Below are 22,938 nucleotides of genomic sequence, written 5' to 3'. Positions count from 1 at the left end.
CCCCCCAACAGCGCATGTCTGAAGGCACCGGCTCAAAAAGGGCTGTCGGCTTCGGTTTCCGCTCACTCGCCAACTTTTGTCCCCGACTGTGGACAGGCTGTTCACAAGCTCCTATGCAAATCCCTTCAACGTTAGAATCGTGCTTTCATTGGTACAGATTAAGCTAGCGAATACGCGCCTTAACATTAAAAAAAGAAAAAAAAATGCTCTGAGCACACCATCCAAGTCAACGAAGCAGGGTAAGCCACATTTCAACGCTTTCGCCGCAGCGTCCAGTCATTAGTTTTAGCAAACTGCCCTTCCATGTAGCGCAGTGTCCTGCTCGTCACAATGGGCTATGCATTTATACGTTCGGTTGAACAACAAACGCTCAGTCACTGCAACTTCACAATCTTATGTGACTATAAACATATACTGTCCAGCATGCGGATTTTTCCAGCGTCTTATGACGCCCTTTTCTACAAGAGAAATCAGCGGAGGCATATTATGTGCGGATCAATTGACCGGAGAAGCTGTTCAGTCTTCCCTTTCTGCAGTTCCATACGCACGTGCTAGAGCTGCCATAAGATGTCACCTTGCCAACTCGGCCAAAAGGGTGCCTCGATGAGCAGCGGGCATCCAAGAACCCTGTCAGCCACAACTGTTTGCAACTGCTGCTATGAAACCCCTGCCATGCACTCGACTATAATACGCCTATATAGGAGTATAAAAAGGTAGCAAACTGTCCTCTAGCGCACACCCTTTTATATAAGGGTATGCAGTAGAGGTCAGTTTGCTACCTTTTTATTCCTTTCTTTTTAGAGTGTAGGCAAGGAGAATAGTCTGATGGTTCTGTCCTCGGAAGTTCTCTGCTTTGTAGAAGACGGAGGCGTGAACAAGACCAGCGAGGGACAGAGATGGAAGCTGAGAGCCCTGCGGGAGCATGCTGAGTACTCTGAGTCAGAATGTAGGCAATGCAGACTTGGGTGAGATCAAGAGCTTGCTTGAGAACCGTCGATTATTAGACAATCATGACGAGGTGCCAAAGCTGAGGGTGCAGCCTACCGCATCATGACAATGCCGTCAGTTAGACCAGTGCTTACCGGGTCATCCCCCTTCAGTACAGCCTGCCACCCTTTTTAGCACAGAAACTCCCTCGATCACTAAATGTTGTTTTCATGAGCACGCTAGCCAAATACTACACTTCTACAAGTAGAAAACAATTCACAGACGCCCTCGGAAGTTGGCGAGCCCTCTCTCCCGACTTTTTGAAACTTTTTAAGCGCGCGAGCGTTGTTGGGACTCAGGTAGTGTCGTCGGGCCGGAGAAGGGACGAGGAAGAGCGGAAATGGGGTGACGAGGAAGACAGGGAAAACTTTATACAAATATTTACAGTATGTACAGGTAAGGAAGGTAACTAAGAGTGTCTTTCAGCAAAAGGGGAACGTCTTCGCTGAAGGGAGTCTCAGTGAGAGGGGCTCCTCGGCCATACTCGATGCCGAGTTTTTAGGGTTTTCCTTCCCTGAAATTCCTAAGTGGAGGCCGGGCCTCGCGAGGAAGGCGTGTTTTGAAGATTTTACTTTGGCACTCATCATGCACTCTCTCATTAGGGAACACTTCCCCGTCACATGTTGAGCTTGAGGGTGAGGAGGACGCCATATATATCACAGAAGCCACACCAAATGCTTCACACATCTCATTTCTGATAAGTTTCTCCGAATTCTTCTCGTCAACTACACAAAGAAATTGACAAACCAAAATGACAAGCCGTCTGCATGGTTTCATCCACAAGCCAACGCGAAAGCATTCAAGGCTGTAACTGACATCCCTTGAACTGTGGGCCGCACGACAATGTTGTATAGGTCATTACAAGCAGCGCCTGTTATTGTTTTCAGTCCTTCTAAGTATGTGAAACGATATCGGAGTTCCAAAGAGCAAAGGATCTTTCTCATCTGGTGTGTTTCACGCAGTGAGGACAGATGGCACAGATACTTCGAATGTTTTCAAACGGCAAGTGCTATTATTTTGTTCATACATTTCCAAGTACAAGACTGTGCCAGCCCTTAAGATGAAAATAAATGTTTTCCTAACCGTAGCTTCGCCCTGTAATATCTTGCCTCACTTTTATTCCTGCTAGTCGCAAATGATACAGCCCTATTCGCTAATGCTATGCGCCATCATTGTATGCCGACTTCAATGTTTTGAGATCCATCTACTAGTTCCCTGCTTTGCGAGCCGATAGCAGTGGCTGCATAAGATATGGTTGACAAGTTCTTGTTCAGTACTCGGAGCAGCCGTTCAGCAACATGTGCAAAGTAACCGAACCAGCCCCCGCAGAGTTGCGGCGATAGGCAGCAACTGCCCCTCATCCACAGGCCGTAAGAAAGAGCGCGCGCGTCGAGTGCTCCGAGTTCCTGCACAGCGCCAGTCAGACCGGAGAGGAGGCAGGAGAGGAGGCGCTTATCCGACCGGGTCGGGCAGAGCCAACCCACCCCCTGCAGTCGGGCTGGCCCAGCTCGACTCGACGGTCCCTTGCTCGACCCCCGAGCGTATACATGAGCCCGACAACCGGTTCTCGGCCCGATAGCCTGCTTAACTCGACTTTTGTCGGGCTCATGTAAACGCCCAGTATGTCGCGCGGACATCGGAAGGTCTACGAGTGGCGTTCCCACGGTCTGCAGGCGGCCACAGTCACTCCTCATCGGTGAAAGACCACAAGGCCAAGGCCCAGGGCCACGCGCAAGGCCACGCGGTGAAGGGAAACCGCTCGCCGGAAACTGCTCCTTTTACGACGGATGCCGCGGTCGTACATAAAGTGACAGGACCCAGCTGATACCCAGGTCCTTTCGGGAAGGTCAGCTACTGCTGGCATTGGCAGCTATCTTCTTCATGCAGTTGAGGGTGCACTGGCAGAGCTGCGCTGGCTGCTTTCAGGGGAGGCTCGCTGTGGCCGCTGCCGTGGCTACGCTGGACGAGAGTCCGCGTTTTAATCCGCTTAGGCCAGAGGCACTTCGGGCTGTGGTGTTAGAACCATGTACCAGGCATAACAGCGTGTGTATGGTTAGAAACGTCTGTCAGATTCTTCTAGATGTAAGGCAGCTACAGTGACCGTGGCCTATCAGCTGCGTCGCGCCTGCGCGTCAGGAAACAGCGCCTCCCCTGCACCCCGCGGGAGATTTCCACGCGCGCTGTTAGCCCGTAGACGGGGCCTTTTTGGAGGGATCGGCTGAGGAACACCGGCCTTTGAGCGTACAAAAAATGACGAGACAAAAAAAACTCGCTCCTGCAAAGCGCAAGAAAAATTTTGCCAGAGGATATTCATGAAGCAGCCTCCTTTAGCATTCCAGGCGTACAACAAGTTTATTGAATGTGTAGCATGGCCCCAGAGGGTTTAAAATTAATCACTGACCTCTTTTTTTTGCTCATTCCTGCTCACCTAAGCATGATAGCCATGCCCCACGAGCGGGCACGGATCAAGCAAAACAAAGGCTTATGAGGACGTCCCAGGAGGTCTGCAGACCGAAGTAAGACGTGATGTTGGGCTAGTCGGTTCATGGTTAAGCAAATCAGAACTGTGCGAAGACGACGGGACAAAAGGAGGCACGAATACACACACACACACACACACACACACACACACACACACACACACACACACACACACACACACACACACACACACACACACACACACACACGCGCGCGCGCGCGCGCGCGCACACACACACACGCACGCACGCACACGCACACACACACACACACACACACACACACACAAAGCGCAGACTCTGCGAACATGTTCCCAGGAAGGGCCCGGGGCGCCGAAGAGCCTCTAGGTTTCGGGCGACAACAACCTTTGTTAACCTCATCGCGCTGTCAACGTGCCAGTCAAGGGTCTTGGGCTACTGCCTGAAGCGAAAGATTGTGCCGCCCGAAATCCAGAGGCTCTTCGGTGCCCCGGGCCCTTCCTGGGAACATGTTCGTCGAGTCTGCGCTTTGTGTGTGTGTATACGTGCCTTCTTGTGTCCCGTCGTCTTCGCGCGTTTTGCTCTGAAGACTGAACTCTCTCGTATGTTGCGATATCACAAACACGAGGTAAGTAAATTCGGGCGCCACCTTGTTGCACATGCGTGGCTTAGCCAAACTGTCAGAATGATTCCGCGACTATACCAACTGCAGGACCATACACGCAGGACTCACGCCAAACACCATCTCAAGCTTCAACAAACCCGCTCTCGGTGACAGTTTACCATAAATCATCATCACGATACCACAATGCCCACATATAGTTGGAAAAGGAAAATTGATTCATTGCGGGCATTGTGAAGACATGACGGTCTGCTGCTATACGTATAATTGGTTGGTTTATTGGGGTTTAACGTCCCAAAGCTACTCAGGCTATGAGGGACGCCATAGTGAAGGGCTCCGGAAATTTCTACCACCTGGGGTTCTTTCACGTGCACTGACATCGCACAGCACACGGGCCTCTAGAATTTCGCCTCCATCGAAATAGTCGAATCGGTCATCTCAATAAACGTTAGTTGCCGTTTGGCGCTGGTCTCCAAAATTGCGCTTGCGTCTGTTCATTTCCCGTTGTCTGTCAATTAGCCACAATTGATGTGGCACGCTATAACGTGAAACATTTGCGGCGCCCTCCAGCCGCTCTTCCCTGTCATATACTGCATGAGTACGCAAAAGATGGCAGCACTCACAGGTGACCACGGGATTTCCGGTGCCCTGGGAGAGTGGATGACGACGCTGGGCTCCTCGTCGGAATCTTCCGGAGCGCCGCCAACTACATCGAACGGAGGAAGCGGTGGTGGCAGGACAGGGGCGACTTGCGGCGGTGACGCGGAAGGTGGGCGCCTTGATTCGTCGAGTTCCGTTTGTGAACCGCCTACTACGGTCGGTGCGACCTGACTGCCGCTGACACTTGGCTCCACGTGCTTGTTGTCACCGACGGTGTCCTTGGCGCTGCTGACCTGCTTTTCCCCTGAGCGCGACTGGCTGTCGGCTGCGGTATCGTAAAACGAGAGAACGTCGTCGTAACTATCGCGGTGACCACTTTCTCAGCGCACACTCGAATTGCGTGATCAACTATTTCGACTCCGCTAATCATCATCAGCCTGACTACGCCCACTGCAGGGCAAAGGTCTCTCCCATGTCTCTCCAATTAGACTGTCCTTCACGAGTTGCGGCCACCGTATTCCCGCAAACTTCTTAATCTCATCCGCCCACCGCTAAAGTATAGTAGCGTATAATTACAAGTAACATTTATGTGCTCTCACCGCAGGCTTTTCTATCGCTTTACCTAGTGCGTAAAACACGTTGTAGCATGACATTTTTTCCGCCTATCGCTTCTGGGTTCACTAGGATCACATAGACACCTTTACGTAGGGATCGGACCTTTGAGCTCATGCTCAGAAGCCCAACCGCCCAGCAGCTGCAGCGAGTGCTTCCCTTTCCAAAAGACGATAAAGTGTGACTGTTTCTAGGATGTGACACTCAATGCCCGATAGATGTGCAGTGCCATTGCATCTGCGGAGTGCCATTGCATCTAACCCCTGCATGAATCAATGCAATAGTGGCGCACGAGAAGAGGGACGTCGACGTGGTGCTTTGTATCATCTGGCCCTTTGCGCGGGTTTGCCACCGGCTTGGCCACAATAGTGTTCCACATGTGCGCTTCCACGTGCAGCCGTGCTCCCTATAAGTGTGATTGACCCTGTACAAAATGTTCCTGCGTTTCTTCATGTGGTCAACTTGCACAACTTAAAAACCACAAGAAAGCTTCGGGCAACTAAACTAGTCTGCGTTTCAAGCGTCACCTTCCAGCACAGAACCTACAGCCTTATAAGCAGACGCGGTTTGTTCGCAGAGAAGGGGGGGGGGGGGGGGGGGGGGCGGGTGCAAGCATGAAATAGTTTCATTGAGCACACACTCGCAAGTTGGCCATCACGCACACAATTTCAGGTAAAAGGTATTGATTATAAGCGGCACCTTGAAAGGTAGCTGCGGATAAGACATATACTGAGAAATCGAAATGTTAATTTTGTTTTGCAGAAAACGTCCCAGCCTCTCCCCCTAGATACTTCCCTAGAGGCTGCAGAGGAGGCCTCCATTGCAAGTGCCACCACCCGCATGGAAACCCGGTACTCCAAAACTGCGATTCTCAGTTTTGCGCGCTGCCGAATCCATGTCCCTGCTTTCTGAATGTTGGGCTCGACCGATGCACATCCACCGCGCTCAGTGGAGTTGATATGGGAGCCTGCATACTCCGGGAATCCCGGAAACCAGGCCGCGATTCTTTTGGCCCGAGGTTCTTTACACCGGGTTCAGGTAGCCTATAGGATCGGGGATTCACGAAGGAGCGCATGCACTCATTCCGCGAGCTGACGCAGGCCTACAGAGCGTCGCTCCTGCTCTCCCTCCCGCCCCACCCCTCATTGGATAACAAACAAACACTCCGGGGCAGACTACAGGAAAACACTTCCCCCTCACCCAAGCCAACTATCATCCCTCCTTCCCCGCTCCTGCCTTCATCCTATGCCCAAAACCCTTCTACTCTTCCCTCCACATCCTCTCCCCCTGCCCGGCGGATCCTCCCCACGCGGGGCCTAGAGAACCTCAAAAACTAGGAGGATGGGAGACCCTGCTGCGCTCGGGGGACCCGACCGTGCAGATCATCGCCACCGTCCTGGCTGCCAGTGTTATGGATCTTAGGAACACGAACACTTCGGTTTGGTTTGGTTTGGTTTATGGGGTTTAACGTCCCAAAGCGACTAAGGCTATGAGAGACGCCGTAGTGGAGGGCTCCGGAAATTTCGACCACCTGGGGTTCTTTAACGTGCACTGACATCGCACAGTACACGGGCGCCTAGCATTTCGCCTTCATTGAAATTTAGCCGCCGCGGCCGAGATCGAACCCGCGTCTTTTGGGTCAGGTACAGCAGGGTCGTGCGGGGACCCTGCAAGGGCGTGCCCCGAATTCCTTATAATAGTTTTTCTCTCTCTTTCCTAGCACTCGAAACCCCCCGCTCCGCTCACTTTTTTCTACTGGTTTCAGGCAGCAGGCGTTGTCGGCGGTGGTCGCAGTGCGGGCGCTTGGCCTGCTGCTCTTCCGGCGCCGATGCTTGGACTGGTGCTTCTTCCGCTGAGTCGCCTGCTGCTGCTGCTTCGGTGACTCGGACACCGCAGGGCCGCTCCCGCCTTGCGCCGGGCGGGAGACTTGCGGGACCGTCTGCTGCTCCTTCGGTCCCGCGGCGTCCGGACGAGCTTTGGAGGTCTCTTCCATGTGGGCAGAGCACGTCGCCGACCTGAGATTCCAAGAAAGCCTTCTTCTTCTGCCCAGTCTCGTGGAGAGCGTTCGAGATGCGCGGCGCGTGCCCCGTGCGTTCTACTCTTCTTCGCCAGCCTGAGGTGGTGGCACGTGGCTGTACAGCCGACCAAATCTTTAGCTGGCGTGGTGGTGGTGAAAACTTTTTAATAAGCAAAAGGAGAGTTTGCAGACCAAAAATGGCCCTTTACATAGGTGGAATCCTTAGTCCGGGACCCCGCTGGACAAAGCCGCTACTCGCGCCCGTTGGACTAGAGCCCTTTGAGACTCCAGCCCCGAGCAGCTGAGCAGGGCTGCCTCCCATGCCTCTCGGGAAGTGGAAGGATTGGGGGAGGGGAAAGATTCTTTTGACAGGCCCAAACCATGTGGAAGGTATCGGACGCTTCCCCACAGTGAGGGCAGCGCCCATCAATTTTGGGGTCGAAATGTTTCACTATTGCAGGACACAACAGAGTGTTGGTCTGCAAGCGCCTCAGAGTTCGCTCATCAGCTTTACTTAGGCCCTTAGCCGGGACTGGGAAAAGCCGATGGCGTTCGCAATAGTAGTCCAGAATTTCTCTAAACCGCAGAAGCGGTTGCACAATCTCCGAGCCGGAAGAGCTTGGATGAGGTGCCCGGTAGGTAAGCGCTCGGGCAGCCGCGTCCGCAGCCTGAATACCTCTAACGCCCTGATGGCCTGGAGTCCAAACTATGCGTTTGGGCGAAGGGTCCGATTCCCTCACTGCGCGCTTTAATACACTGTAGGCTAAAGGTGAAATCTCGCCAGCCAGGTAGTGTTGACAGGCTCGACGCGAATCTGTCACGATTACCTTCGAATTCAAGTCCGAGGCGGCAAGCGCAATGGCTACTTCCTCGGCCTGTGCTGAATTTCGAGCCCGAAAGGAGAGCCCGTTAACGCATTGATCCCGGTGAACTACTGCGGCCGTGTAGAATCCATTGGGAGACGGCCCTGCCACGTCAACGTAGTATACACCCTGTTTGGATCCGTGTTGGTGTTCGAGGGCCCGAGCGCGCGCCTCTCGTCTGCCTTCGTGTGTATGTGTGTCCATGTTGCGCGGGAGTGGAGGGACCCAGAGCTTGTGACGCCATAGCTCCGGAATCTGACACGCCTCCTCCAGAGTGCACTCGTGTTGGATGTGCAAGCGGTCTAGCAGGCGGCGCCCGGATGCCGTCTGCGAGAGTCGCGTATATTGGTTCACGAGGTGGGCCTCCCGTAACTCCTGGTAGGAGTTGATCACCCCCAACGCCGACAACTTAGCATTGGAGGTGGCCACTGGGAGGCCCAGTGCTCGCTTTGTAGCCTTCCTAACGATGGTGTCGATTCTTAGTTCTTGTTGTTTCGTAGTGCGAAGGTAGGGAACGGAGTAGAGGATCCTGCTGGTCACGAAGGCATGGGCGAGCCGAAGCGCTTCCCTGCCTCGCAACCCGCCGCGCTTGTTAGAAACGCGATGGATCATGCGTCCGACCTGTTCGCCTACACGCTTGAGTTTGGCAATAGTGGATTCCGGGCTGAGCCTGTTATGGATGAACAGACCTAGTATGCGGAGCTCCCCGACCTCTGGCGTGCGCGACGGCCGCTTTTTCTGTGCTCCTGCGCTTTGGGATGAAGCAAACTTGCGGAAAGCTCAATATTAAGCACGGTCTTAGTGAGGCTATGCTTAAATTTGATATTTTCGTAAGTTTGCTCAGTCATAACCTACAGGAGCACGGAAAACGCGGCCGTCACGCACGCCAGCTAAAGATTTGGCCGGTTTACATTGCTCATGAGGCTTCTCTATGATTTAGCAGAGAGAGAGAGAGAAACTTTATTTGAAGAGGAATTCGGGGCACGCCCCAGGGTCTCCGCACGACCCCACTGCACTCAAGTGTTTATGTTCCTAAGGTCCATAACAGCAGAGCATATTACTCCAACTAAGCACCAAGCAGCTGCCAAGTCAGTCATGAGCGGGCCCCGACAGCCGCACTTCTCTTGGCCATTTCATGAGCCTGGTCGACATTCATATCAAATAAAGTTAAATAATTTTATTACAAAGAAGTGAACAGCCTTAAAAGGGGCCTGTCAAAGCTGCCTGACGCGCCGGCAGCCTCTGTCCGTTCAGCAAGGCGTTTTTATAAACACGACGAGTATCATACTTGAAGGTATATGGTTTGCAACATATACATAAAAAATTCAGGCAGGCAATTTGTTCACCTAAAGTGTGGTGAGCCGAAAGCCTTAAGCGCGGTGTTGCTGCTTTTGTCACTGATGTGTGGTTAAGATGTTAAGCTTCGCCTCTGAGTGTGGAACGCGACAGCTTCGTGCAACGCTGCCAGGGAGTCCACAGAACGCCATCGCCCGTTCGGCTCTACGCCTTGCTCGTCGGAAAACAGTTTTTTGAGGAAAGGAAATGTATCAGTCTCGCATATTTCGGTGGACACCTGAACCTCGCCGTAAGGGAAGGGAGGAAGATGGGAGGGAACGAAGAGACCGTATTCACTAGACGCGCCTTTGTTCCTTCCAAACCATGGTTTACCTGGGCATGACGTACTCAAAAGAGTACGTAAGATGCCAGTCTCGCCGTGTACAAAGACCTTTTTCTTTAAGTTACACACCGGTACGTTGCCCGTTAGAACATGGTTAGAGAAAAAGGGCATTTTTGTGTCTACCGTTAATTGCCGCCTTTGTGATGAAGCAGAAACAATTGAGCATTGTTTCATCAGTTGCAAAGATGCAGTACTCTTCTGGGATATCCTGCAACGCACATTTAAAAAAAGAATTCATCTGACTCCACATTCTGTTCGCTATCTCACTGCGCTGCCATTTGTTGATGAACCCCTGGACATGTTCTTTCTGATTGGACTGCACAGCCTCTGGAAAACCCGCATGATGGACAGACACTGTGAACCTGTTGTGTCTACAAATGATCACTTCAGTCGAATGGTTGTTCATCTAAGAGACGTGTATGCCCAGACTGAGTACGAACCGGAGTGGCACTCACTATTAGTGATGTGCTCTGCATTGCCCCTTTTCTAGTGCATGGTCTTTTCAATATGTATTGTTTAACACTGTTTTCATAATGGCTTGTATATAGTTCATGTACTACATAGAACATTACACCACTGTAATAAATACCATGTTGAAGAAAAAAAAATGGCTGAGGCTTAGCTAAGGTTAAGCCTAGTCAGATGCGAAGCATATTGATGGCTAGGCTTGGTAATACATGGCTTTCCTTGGTTGAATACTTGGTCATTTTAATACAACCACTAGAAGCCTTCGTCGTGGGGGAAGACAACGGCATGGCTACAGCGGAACGCCGACTAACCCCGAGACGCGCGTTGGGTGAGCGCCTGGACTGCCACGGAAGCCGCGTCCGCCTGCCCGGTGGAGCGAGCGTTTCACCTACACCGAGTGTGAACGCGCGTTCGAAATGCGCGGGAGTGTGACGTCACCATACCACGTGATTCACACGGCGTGCAACCGCAGCGACGGCACAAATTGGAGCCCCGTCTCTCATCTGTCGTGACGTCATTGTGTCACGTGGTGTGACGTCACCATACCACGTGGTCTGCACGGCGTGCAACCGCAGTGACGGCACAAGTTGGAGCCCCGTCTCTCATCTGTCGTGACGTCATTGTGTCACGTGGTGTGACGTCGCCATACCACGTGGTCTGCACGGCGTGCAACCGCAGCGACGGCACAAGTTGGAGCCCCGTCTCTCATCTGTCGTGACGTCATTGTGTCACGTGGTGTGACGTCACCATACCACGTGGTCTGCACGGCGTGCAACCGCAGCGACGGCACGAGTTGGAGCCCCGTCTCTCATCTGTCGTTACATCATTGTGTCACGTGGTGTGCACGGCGTGTAACCGTCACGAAGGGCTTGGGTTACTTATTGTAATATGCTTCGCATAAAAAAAAATGGCCTGGCTTAGCTCATGGTTAAGCCTAGGATGCGAAGCATAGTTTTGCGGTCTGGCGAGCCGCCCTCTCCCTGGCCGACATCTCGCTGCTCAACTGACTCGAGTGCGTCGCCTTTTGCGTGACGTCAGTATATCCTAGCGGTAGGAACGGGAGTTAGGCCGCCGGCGGAGGCTGCGCTTCCGTAAGCGAGCGCACGAGGCCCCAGCTTTCACAGCTGTTGTGACGTCGTATCACGTGGTGCGCCGATAAAGATCAAGTGGTAGCTACGCGGCCGTGCGCGGCGCAGCAAGGAAGAGCTCGGTTGTGGGAGTAATATGCTTCGCATAAAAAGCTGGCATGGCGGGGTGGTAGCGTGCTCGTCTCGCACTCTGGAGTAGAGATGTAAAATTTCAAGAAATTTTGAATGGCATGAAAAAAACCATTCTTTTCAGGGTTTTTTTCATGAAAAATTGGAAATTTTGCAAAACGTGTCACAAACAGATTTATTTGCAACAGCACAACGATCAATAATAATGCTCCGAAGTTCAGTCGAATATGCAGTTATATATGACATATTGTGAAACGAACTTGTTCTATTGCACCGAGAAGATAAATAATGATTTGCACTTAAGGCGAATATGGAGATCTAAATATCATATTTGTGGAACGAACTTCTTGTTCTATTGCACCGAGAAAGGGAACAAGAAAACTGATCTATAAGTCACTCCATATCGGACTCATAGTCACTGTCGCTGGATACGGCACTACGCACAGCAGCATGGATTGAAGTTGTGTCCACAGCTAGGTTCGACTGCACATACACGAGCTTTCGTACGCGTTCCCCTGAAACAAGTGAAGGCGGGCTAGTTGGTGGTTGACAATGGAGTGCATATTGCAACCGCGCAAAACAACGCAGGACGCAGGCGTCTTGTCCTGTGCTTTCCTCTCTTCGTCCTGCGTCGTTTTGCGCGGTTGCGATATGCACTCCATTGTTCCCCTGAAAGCCTGTTGCGAATCTTTGTTCGCACGTTTCCGAAACGTGACCAGTTTCGTTCGCAGCTGGCGGTTGATTGTGGCATCTGCAGCAGTCGGCAAGCCCGTGAGTTAGCGGCTGGTTGGTGCAAAGGCCTTGCCACCAGGTAGATGGGGCCACGTGCTTCGCTGAGTCCCAGACCCCTGTCCTGGATCAAATTCCTGCGGATGTCCTGTACTCTGCTACGTTGGAAATCAAGAAGGTAGACTTGTATTTGGCTAAAACCGCTTACGTGCACAGCAGCCTATGTTATTTATGCTGTGTGTGTCGCGCTGTAAAATTTGCAGCCATTTTGTTCTACTTCAGCCGTGAGTTCAAGTATTAGTGTGTTTTTAAGTCAAGCCTGGATCTTACATGTGACCTGGCCTTCAACCCGTTTACTCGCAGCACGAACATTTTAAAAGCACTACCTGGCACCGGCGATGACGACTGCTCTCCAATCGTTCAACGATGCACACTGTAATGGTTATCAAAGGAAAAACAAAAACCTAACCTGAAAGCAAGCAATCATAAGACCTTGAAATTGCATTTTGAAATTTTCGATGTTTCTTTCCATTTTTTCTCGTCTGAAAAAAACGAAAAAAAAAACGGTTTTTTTCCAGAATTGCAGTGTTTTTTTCAGGCTTTCACATCTCTACTCTGGAGACCCTGGTTCGATTCCCCAACTCGACCAATTTCCTGCTCCGTTTTATTTATTTATCTGGTCTGCCTAGAAATTAGGCTAATTGGTTAATTAACTAATTACCTTAACTCAGTCCCACTTGGAGCATCACTATACCATCCCTTCATTGGTTGCATAGTTACTAGCCAAAGTACAAATGGCCTCGTTTGAAATTCGCGCACTGTGACGTCACGACCATTTCGACCAATTGAAAAGCGTGAGACTTCTGTCGACAACTCCTGGTTACAACGATGAGGCGTTAAAGGCTTTCGCCTTAAAATGAAATCCGTTTAGAAGCAAGTTGGAAACAGATAGGCACAAACATATGAGAAGATCGATACTGAGATACCAACAAAAGGAAAAATATTACCCAGAAATGAACGTAATTGCAAACAAATTAATTAAAAAACACATGCCCACATATGATGAGCACGCGGTCGTGTCTATGCCTTGACCACGCGTTTCCCGCATACTTTACGAGATTCCTGTCAACGGCCTGACTACCTCCGAGGCGGTTATCAACGCTCACATCCAACATTCTGGGACAAAACTTTTGAAAACTGCAAAATTGTAAGATACTGCGGTGGAAATATTGATAGAAATGGTTCATTTTTCTGATAGTTTTTCCATCAGTCACCTCGTGCAAAGGCTGCCATAGAAAACTAATGGAGAACGCTTTGACGGCAGCAAAAACGTTTATAGAAAAAAAAAATGCCAAACTGCCGTCGGGTGATCTGAGTATGTATTAAGGCGGAAGCCTTTAATGCCTCATCGTTGTAAGCAGGGGTTGTGAACAGAAATGTCACGCTTTTCAATTTGTCAGAACGGTCGTGACGTCACAGTGCGCGAATTTCAAACGGGGCCAATTGTACTTTGGCTTCTAACCATGCAACCAATTAAAGGGATCGTATAGTGATGCTCCAAGTAAGTGGGACTGAGTTTAGTTAATTGCTTACTTAACCAATTGGTGCAATTAACCTTTCTAGTCAGACCAGATAAATAAATAAAACCGAGTAGGAAATTGGCCGAGCTCGGGAATCGAACCCCAGTCTCTGGAGTGCGAGATGAGCACGCTACCACTCAGCCATGCTAGCTGGAATGAACAAAGGCGCGTCTAGTGAATACGGTCTTTTCGTTTACTCCCATCTTCCTCCCTTCCCGTTGCGGCTTACATACCGAGCAGGCATGTCAGATGTTCTGGAGCTTCAGCTACTAGCATGCGAGGGGGGATACACAGAGACATTACAACTATACAGGGGGACTAGATTCAAGTACCCACCACCACACAAAGCCCTCACGAGGGAGGAAGCAGTCGGCTGGCGTAGGCTACAAACAAACTCCTTCCCCAACTTGTACATCTATAACAAGATGTCACCAACACAATACAGAGCAAACTGCCCCTGGTGCGGCGACACACCCACACTATACCACATCACATGGGAGTGCGAACGAAATAAAGCATTCCACCAACACGAATTCCCGAGTGCGGAGCAATGGGAGAGCCGGCTCACCAGCAGCGAGCTCGCGGCCCAAAGGGCGTTAGTGCGGCACGCTACTGATGCAGCGCGACTCAGTGGAGCCCTGGACTAGGGGCCCAACCTTGCTGAAGAGAAGCCTCAAGTCGCCGGCGCCACGAAAGACGACGGAGGCTTCGAATCCGCGAATCTCTTAAAAGATCTCAATAAAAGTTTTCTACTACTACTACTACTAGGTGTTCACCGAGATATGAGAGACAGATACATTTCCTTTCCTCAAAAAACAATTTACCGACGAGCAAGGCGCAGAACCGAACGGGCGATGCCGTTCTATGGACTCCCTGGCAGCGTTGCAAGACGCTGTCGCGTTCTGCTCTTAGAGGCGAAGCTTAACATCTTAACCCCACATCAGTGACACAAGCAGCAACAAGGCGCTTAAGGCTTTCGCCTCAACGCACTTTAGGTAAACAAAGTGCCCCCCTGAATGTTGATTGATTGTTATAATGAAATCTTACTTTGTATGAAATAAATGCATGCGGTCATAAACGGTTTCCCGCACACAAATGCTTTTGTCCAAAATATTTGGGCATAATATCGCTTTGGGGACTGTCTCGTTCCCTCTGAAAGGACAAACGTGATGGCATCGTGGTGTTCTGCAGTATTTAGCTCCAAAACTCTTCCAGACTACCGAAAAAATAAACATCAACTGAACTGAATTGATTAAGAAAGAATGTCGAAAAACCAGCATATTAATTGTTGCGTTTGAGCACTGTTTGGCGCTCGTAAAGGAACAGGTGCGAAGAACGTATATACTGGTAGCTGCCGAGGCCACTTTAATCCCGAGAGCCCAACGCTTACCAAATTCACTCTGTTCCACTGGGTAGAATACAGAAGTAGTAAAGCAATTCTGAGTTTCGCTTCCATCAAAATGTGGCAGCCGCGACCGGTGTAGCGATGCCTAAGTCGTGTTTAGGAGATGGTGGTGGTGGTGGTGGTGAAAACATTTATTTAGAAGGGACAGGAGGTATGTTTGGGTCAGCCCGTAAGGGACCGATCCTTACAAACACTAGGTGGAGGTCCCTAGTTTGGGACCCCAGTGGCGGTGGCCGCCGCCAGGGCGCGCCCGGCTAAGGCTTGTTGGGCCTGTAAGTCGTGGCAGCCGAGCAGGGTCGCCTCTCAGTCCTCCCGGGTTGGGTTGGGGATGGGGTGAATGGCCGGGTTGGAGGGACAGGCCCACACCATACGATAGGTGTCCGAAGACACCGCACTACAGTGCGGGCAGCTGCCGCTATAGGAGGGGTCAAAATGTCTTGGTGCTGCCGGGCACAGCAACGTATTGGTGAGAAGGCGGAGAAGGAGACGCTCATCCGCCTTCTTGAGGCCTTTGTATGGGCTATGGTAAATGCGATGACTATTTTGATAATAGGTTGCAATATCTTTGAACGTATAGACGGGATTAAAATCGGGTTCCTGATCGGGTGGGGAGGAGAAAATAGCCCGGTGAGAGAGCGCGCGGGCGGCTGCGTCTGCGACCTCGTTTCCTGACAACCCCTGAGGAGCAGGGGCCCATATGAGGTAACGGTGTGCGGGGTCCTTATCCCGTATTCAATTTTGGAAGATTCGATAGGCTAGGAAGGGAGTGCAGCCTTGTTCGACGTTCCGACAGACCCCTCGCGAGGCGGTGATTATGTATTGTGAATCGGAATGTGAGGTCGCGAGAGCAATCGCGACCTCTTCTGCTTGTGTTGCACTGCGGGCTCTGAAGGTGAGGCCGTTAATGTGTTGCTGTTGTGAACTACTGCGGCCTTGCACCATCCCCCGTGGTGAGGGCCGGAGGCGTCCTAGTAGGATACATCTGTTTTGTTGCCATAATGTCTGGCTAGGGCTTTCGCTCGTGCCAGGCGTCGAACATTATGGTCTTCGTGTGACATGTTAGCTGGAACTTTCACGTCACTTAGGCCTGGGTCCTCATAGGAGAATCCCAAGTTTGAATCAGAGCGGCGGGGAAAACTTTTTCAACTTCGAATCCAAATTTCTTAGAAATAAATGCATCTTTCGCTGCCGGCCTAGTGGCAACAAAGCCATGAAATGTCGAACTATCGAATTTTGCTATAAAAAATATTAATAGAGCTCTCCTCAGTGTCCCTTTCAGGCTCGGCTCGTCCAACGGGCAGTCGCGGAAGCGCATATGGGTTGACCTGCTGCGGTATGACGGGCTCCGCCCCTCGCACTCAGCTAATAAAACTATTGGTCTGTAACCGGATGCGTAAAGATGACGAAGCAGATGCGCAATGAGCCACCAAGTACAAGATCAGAGAAAAAAAGAATAGTGTATGTTGAACACATTCGAACCAGAGAGAAAGAACGGATTTGTGGTGCGTAGAAGACGTCGACGATCTGGCAGTGCCGCGGTACGGAACGCTCACGCTAGGCCAGCTGCTATTTATTTTTATTTTTCTGATTTTCAAGATTTCTTTTTATTTTATTTTTCTCTCTTTCAGTGAGTGCAAAGTTGAACCATTACATGCGTTGCATTCAAACTTGCACAAAAAATCGTCGTCCCGTCTTCGATCTCCCAGCTAACAGTTCCCCTGTCGTTGCGTCGTCCAGTCTGTCAGCCCTATTACTACTCCTTTTCCTCTATAAATGCTCCTCTTTCCAGCTGTTCACCGCCTGTGTCTTGGCCACTCCCCCGTAGTGGGTATGCGCCATTTTATTTGAGGCCAACCAACCAGCTGCGAACTGAAAACGCGACATCGGGCAACTTGGCTCGGGGTTGGTGTACACCGGATTAGTGATTACACACTAAAATGAAATCAAGTAGGTACCGCAATTGCTGTTGAGCAATTTGAGCAAAAACCTAATAGTAATAAGCCACAAAAACATTTTGAAAATGCGCAAGATTCCTTACGGGCCAATGATTCTCACAAGGTGGAAGCATATTACTTAATGCGAATATAATCCTTTGCACACCCTTGGTCAGCGTGCAGAACAGCCTGCTCGCTCCGCGCCTATACACACTGACACCCCGAAGTACCGCGTGACGAGAGCCGCTTAGAGGCAAGCTTTGAGGATCACTCAACGCTCGCAGCCCGACCTGACATCGGTTAGCGTAATTACCCTGCGCACACCGTCAAAGGCGGTGAGTGTATGCGTCGGGCAAGGAATAATAAGACTGCGAGGAGAGGGGGAAGTAAGACAGATGCTAAGAGCAAAGTGGCTCATATTAGAGATTCATGACCCCGTCCTTGAAGGCTTTGGCGGAACTGCTGCAGCGTGTTTGCGAGGGCTAGTAAGGCTCTCACTCAGGCGCGCCTCCGGATCGCAATTCACCAGAATACTAAGTCCACCATAGGACACAGAGAGGTCGGGAGCTGTTCTCCAAACGCGGCCGTGTAGGATTCTGTCAACGTCTGGCTTGTTCAGTAAAGGCGACGCTGCCATTGAGTCTTTCAGTGCAAGACGTCCTCGGTGCCGCAGCGACACTGCCACCGCCTATTTCACGCCCAGTGGGACATTGAAAGCGGGTGGCCGAACTTTGCGCGAGATACACTCTTAGCACCACACAAAATGCGTCTGAATGTATGTACGCCGCCAAGCGGACGGACACAGGGCAAGCGGAAGGGCACGGCACTGAGTCTGGTTTCTTCACAAAGAAGGCGGCATCGTTTCTTTTAACACAATTTTGCGCTGCCGTACTTAAGATATTCTCATGCCCCCGTTTCTAGAACACATAACTTTGCAGCGGCCAAATTCGTAAAGAGAGACGGAAACATTACATCAGCAGCGGTAACCATGATTAAAGGCAATGAACGAGCTCTTCGTACGGACCCGTTCACTGCTTCTATCCCATGGAAACATTACATCAGCAGCGGTAACCATGATTACAGGCAATTAACGAGCTCTTCGTACGGACCCGTTCACTGCTTCTATCCCATGGTCGCTTTCCGATTTTCTGTGCATGAAGCGCCATCCACAAGAAGGCGGACAAGATAAATTTCTCTCAAAAGGCAAAAATTTTACCTCCCCGTATTCGAAATGCATTATTACATGATCATTAAGGACCCTCCATGCTAACGTTATATGATACCTAATAACAGCCGGCTTAATAAGATCTCAGACATTCCTGGAGCAGGAAATCTTGCTGAACAGGAAAGCGAAATCTCTCTGACGAAGCTTCTGCCGTATCCATCCTCTGAATTTCTATCTGCACAGGTCTGGTTCGTGCTGCCTTCCATCTGCGCATTTTGCCGTGAACCCGGGCGTCGCTTCACCTTTTTGAGAAGACTTTTGCTGAGGAGCCGTTGTAGCATTTCAGAATTAGTTCGAGCGGTTCGCTCTTGCTGTCATTTGGCACCACCACGCCAGCCACAGGCCTGTTTGCTACATCGTTCAAAATTTGTTGTTGGATGCTCATATCGGCTACCATGACGAATTTTACAATATTACCTTTTCTGTCTTTATTAGTACTTTTAACTAATTATTAATATATTATTATTACTTCTTGCCCTACTTGAATTTTAACCCACGGGTGTTGCACTCCCGTGTGCGTTGTAATTTGCCTTCTTTTTTCGCGCGCAAATGTACAGCTGAATATAGCTATCTATGTCTCCCGATTCTTGGCCGCTACCCCAACGTGGGAATGTGCCATAGGTCAACAGCAACAACTGCAGCTGAACAGTTCCCTATGCGTCCCGATTCTTGGCCAAACGTCCAGTGTGGGTATCTGCCATTTGTTGTTGAGTCAACAACAATAATATGAGCGAACGGATTCTCGGCAGACCCCTTTGTCTTCCGTTTCTACTGCTGCTTAGTCCTGCACTGTTAAGGCAGAAGCCTACGGCGCCCGTAGGCTAATTCCCCCCCCCCCCCCCCCCTACCGTGTCCGTCTGAAGTCGGGAGGGGTTAGGAATGGCGACAGCGGGTCGCGCGCTTCGGATGCCGTCCAAGGCTGCGGGAAAGACCGCGACCGCCTTGTCGGGGACCAAGGGGCCGACGACCCCTTGAAAGGATCCCTTGACAAACATAGAAGTGGGAGTTGGGGACAATAAGGTCGACGACTCCTTAAACCCCCGACTGTCTAGCTAAGCAGTGGCGCCTCCAGAGTCGGGCTCTGGCGTGCACTGGGCTCCGCCTACTTGTATGCGCAGTGCCACTGCAGCAGTATTGGTTGGAATTGGGCGAGAGCCGGTTTATTAAAGCTCCGCCCAATTATCGAGGGGATAAAAACCGCTGCAAAGAAAGAGCGGGACGAGCGCGCCGAGTCTCAGTCTCGGCCGCTTTTCTACAGCCCTTTTTTTAGCCCGCCTTATTTCTCCAAGTTCTTGTTTTGCTCCGTCTTGATTAAATCAGTTTGGTCTCAGGAAGTTTGGAGTGGCTGCCCCAACCGGCAACGTGTCGCCGGACGAGCATACGATCAGACAAACCGGCCATATTCGGACCTTGTTTTCTTTAACTGGTGCCGTGACCAGGATAGTCCGAGCGGCTTTCTGCGAGTGGTTGGAGGCAGTACCTTCCGGAAGCCAGGCGGGGCAATATCTTGGTGAGAAGCCCCGGGGAGCAAGGTCCAAGTGAGGCGATTTCTTTTCGAGAGGCCCGGAGCTAAGACTCCACGACAGCGCCAAGGAGCGAGCGAAGCGAGACCGACGGAGCGAAGCGCTGCGACTTCGGCGGCACCTGCGATTGCCGACTTCGTCTGCCGAGAGGACGTGACGGGCCTGCTGCGAGCCCTGGATGCCGGCCAGTCATCTGCGCCTATGGACGCAACCTGCCACCGCTGCGCAGCAAGTGCCATGATCGACAACCCGACGACCGAGTGAGTTTCCCCAGTCTCACTTTACTTGCCTCGGGAGTGCTTGAGCCGCAAGGTTAGAATTAACCAGGGCACAATGGATACGTTCAGTTGGCGAAGTGGGTATGGCTATCGCTGTGGACATGAGCGCGCACAACTGTCAGAGGCTGAGCGAGCCAAAGAAAAGGAGAGAAGCGACGCTTACATACTAGACCTGAAGCGCCAATTGGCAGTAGCTGAAGAGAATCTCCGGCAGGAGAGAAAGAGAATTCAGCAGGAGCAACGCTCACGGAGAGCGGCGAGTGTGCTGCCGGAGCCGGCACAGACAAAGGCATTCTCTAATAGCGCGACAGGCGCTGATCAATTGCTGATAGAGATAGCGAATAAAGAGGATAGCGGCAGCGGCATTCGGTCGGTTCCTTTTGAGAACAGCAAGGAGGAACCTGTGGTTCCTGCAGAGAGTGAAGCGATCACTAGCGCCGAGGAGCCGCCCATTGTGCTGTCAGCCACGAGCGTTGACACAGAAAAGCAGGCTTTGGTTCCCGAGGTGGAGGCGAGCTCCACGGACATTGCAGGCAAAAATTCGTCTCGTGATGAAACTGTGCAAGCCAACTCTGGCGAGGCAGCCGAACATGTTAGTAGTGGTGCTAATGGCACTGATGAGCAAAACGGTATGAACGGCTCGGCTGGCCGGGTTGCCCAGTACGACCTTTCGTTGCCCACCGAAGCATCAGTATGCCAGGCAGGGTTTGATGAAAGTGACAGGTGTGTTCAGACACCATGCGCAGCACTCACAGCGGTGTCGGAGAAGCCAGCAGCACAGCTGGGTAGGCGAGGCTGTTCTGATTCGGAAAAATCAGACCCGTGTAACACCGCGATAGCCTTCGGGGTAGATGAGTGGAATCTGAGTAGTGGCGACGGCGAATTCGCTCCAGGCCTTCAGAGGAGCGAAGTTACACTGCCGCTGATAGGGGCGTATCGCGATCCATGCTGCGATCTCGTTGCGGGTCGGCGCAACAGGTGGATCGCAAGCTTAGACGCCGCTTATGACGGCGTGTTTGATCCTGGTGGATGGCGACGAGCGCCTAATGTCCACAGCCTTAGCCCACTCTGCCACTGCCAGGTTGCGATACACGCAAAAATGCTCTGTGGCTCGAGCGCAATATGAGGCAGTGGGTGAGAGTGGGGAGACATGAACAGTGTACAGCTGAGACTGTGAAAATGACTTGACAGGATCATGCGGGTGTGATGATTGTGTCCTTTGTGAGCTGTTCTTGAGCTGAGGACATAATCCGCGTCTGAAGAGTGCCGTGTTATTTGTCTTGCCCCCGTTGGGATCGTGTTGCGGTGTATATGCAATTTAGTGAAAACTCTGTAGCGTTATGTTTTCTTCATCTTGTGTTTATTGACATGTTGTTCCATGTAGATTTTTGTCAGGAGTTTACCAGAGGGTTATATTTGTGCTTCTCTGCTTGGAATTGAAATTTGTTAACTGAGAATTGTGTTTGCATCTGCATGCAGACAGCGTCCTGAGCATGTTTTCTCTTGGAATTGGGACGCAGAAGCGCTCCTTTTTTTATGTTGTTGGTGCAGCGCCCGGTTGACGGTCCTGTCCCTTGTGCCGTGGTGTTTTTTTTATGTTATTGACGGCCGGATCTTGTGTACTTTTGAGCGCTTTGGTATGTTGTGTGTACGGCGAGCGTCCACCCAACATTCCTGGTGGGGAGGTGTTAAGGCAGAAGCCTACGGCGCCCGTAGGCTAATTCCCCCCCCCCCCCCCCCCCCCCCCACCGTGTCCGTCTGAAGTCGGGAGGGGTTAGGAATGGCGACAGCGGGTCGCGCGCTTCGGATGCCGTCCAAGGCTGCGGGAAAGACCGCGACCGCCTTGTCGGTGACCAAGGGGCCGACGACCCCTTGAAAGGATCCCTTGACAAACATAGAAGTGGGAGTTGGGGACAATAAGGTCGACGACTCCTTAAACCCCCGACTGTCTAGCTAAGCAGTGGCGCCTCCAGAGTCGGGCTCTGGCGTGCACTGGGCTCCGCCTACTTGTATGCGCAGTGCCACTGCAGCAGTATTGGTTGGAATTGGGCGAGAGCCGGTTTATTAAAGCTCCGCCCAATTATCGAGGGGATAAAAACCGCTGCAAAGAAAGAGCGGGACGAGCGCGCCGAGTCTCAGTCTCGGCCGCTTTTCTACAGCCCTTTTTTTAGCCCGCCTTATTTCTCCAAGTTCTTGTTTTGCTCCGTCTTGATTAAATCAGTTTGGTCTCAGGAAGTTTGGAGTGGCTGCCCCAACCGGCAACGTGTCGCCGGACGAGCATACGATCAGACAAACCGGCCATATTCGGACCTTGTTTTCTTTAACTTGCACGGTCGGACGGCATGTCGCAGCGGGCAGCACTGGGCGATCGTGCACCCGACACGCTGGCGCTCAGCTCTGTGCGCCACACCCTGACCTGCCTGGAGAGTCGTGGTTCCAACTAGTACGGGTGGTGGCCATGCCGCCCGAGCGACTCTTCCAGTTACACCACTACCTACGGCGGTTGGTGAACACACAGATTTGCATGCCATGGCGTGTTATCACAAGGCGACGAACGTAGAGATATATACAGCGTTGGGTCGCGGCCATCTTTTTGCCAAGATCATGTTCACATTCTTGGACACAATTTTTGAAAATTGGAAAATTATAAGATACTGTTATGGAAATATTGAAGGTAATGGCGCATTCTTCTGATATGTTTGGTTTGGATTTTGGTTTATTGGGGTTTAACGATCTCAAAG

Source organism: Amblyomma mixtum, chromosome 2 (genome assembly GCF_055824585.1).
Source record: "Amblyomma mixtum isolate Tamu chromosome 2, ASM5582458v1, whole genome shotgun sequence".
In the NCBI taxonomy this organism is placed as follows: domain Eukaryota; kingdom Metazoa; phylum Arthropoda; class Arachnida; order Ixodida; family Ixodidae; genus Amblyomma; species Amblyomma mixtum.
The sequence above is the reverse complement of the archived record's forward strand: the minus strand, read 5'-3'. Positions refer to the sequence as shown.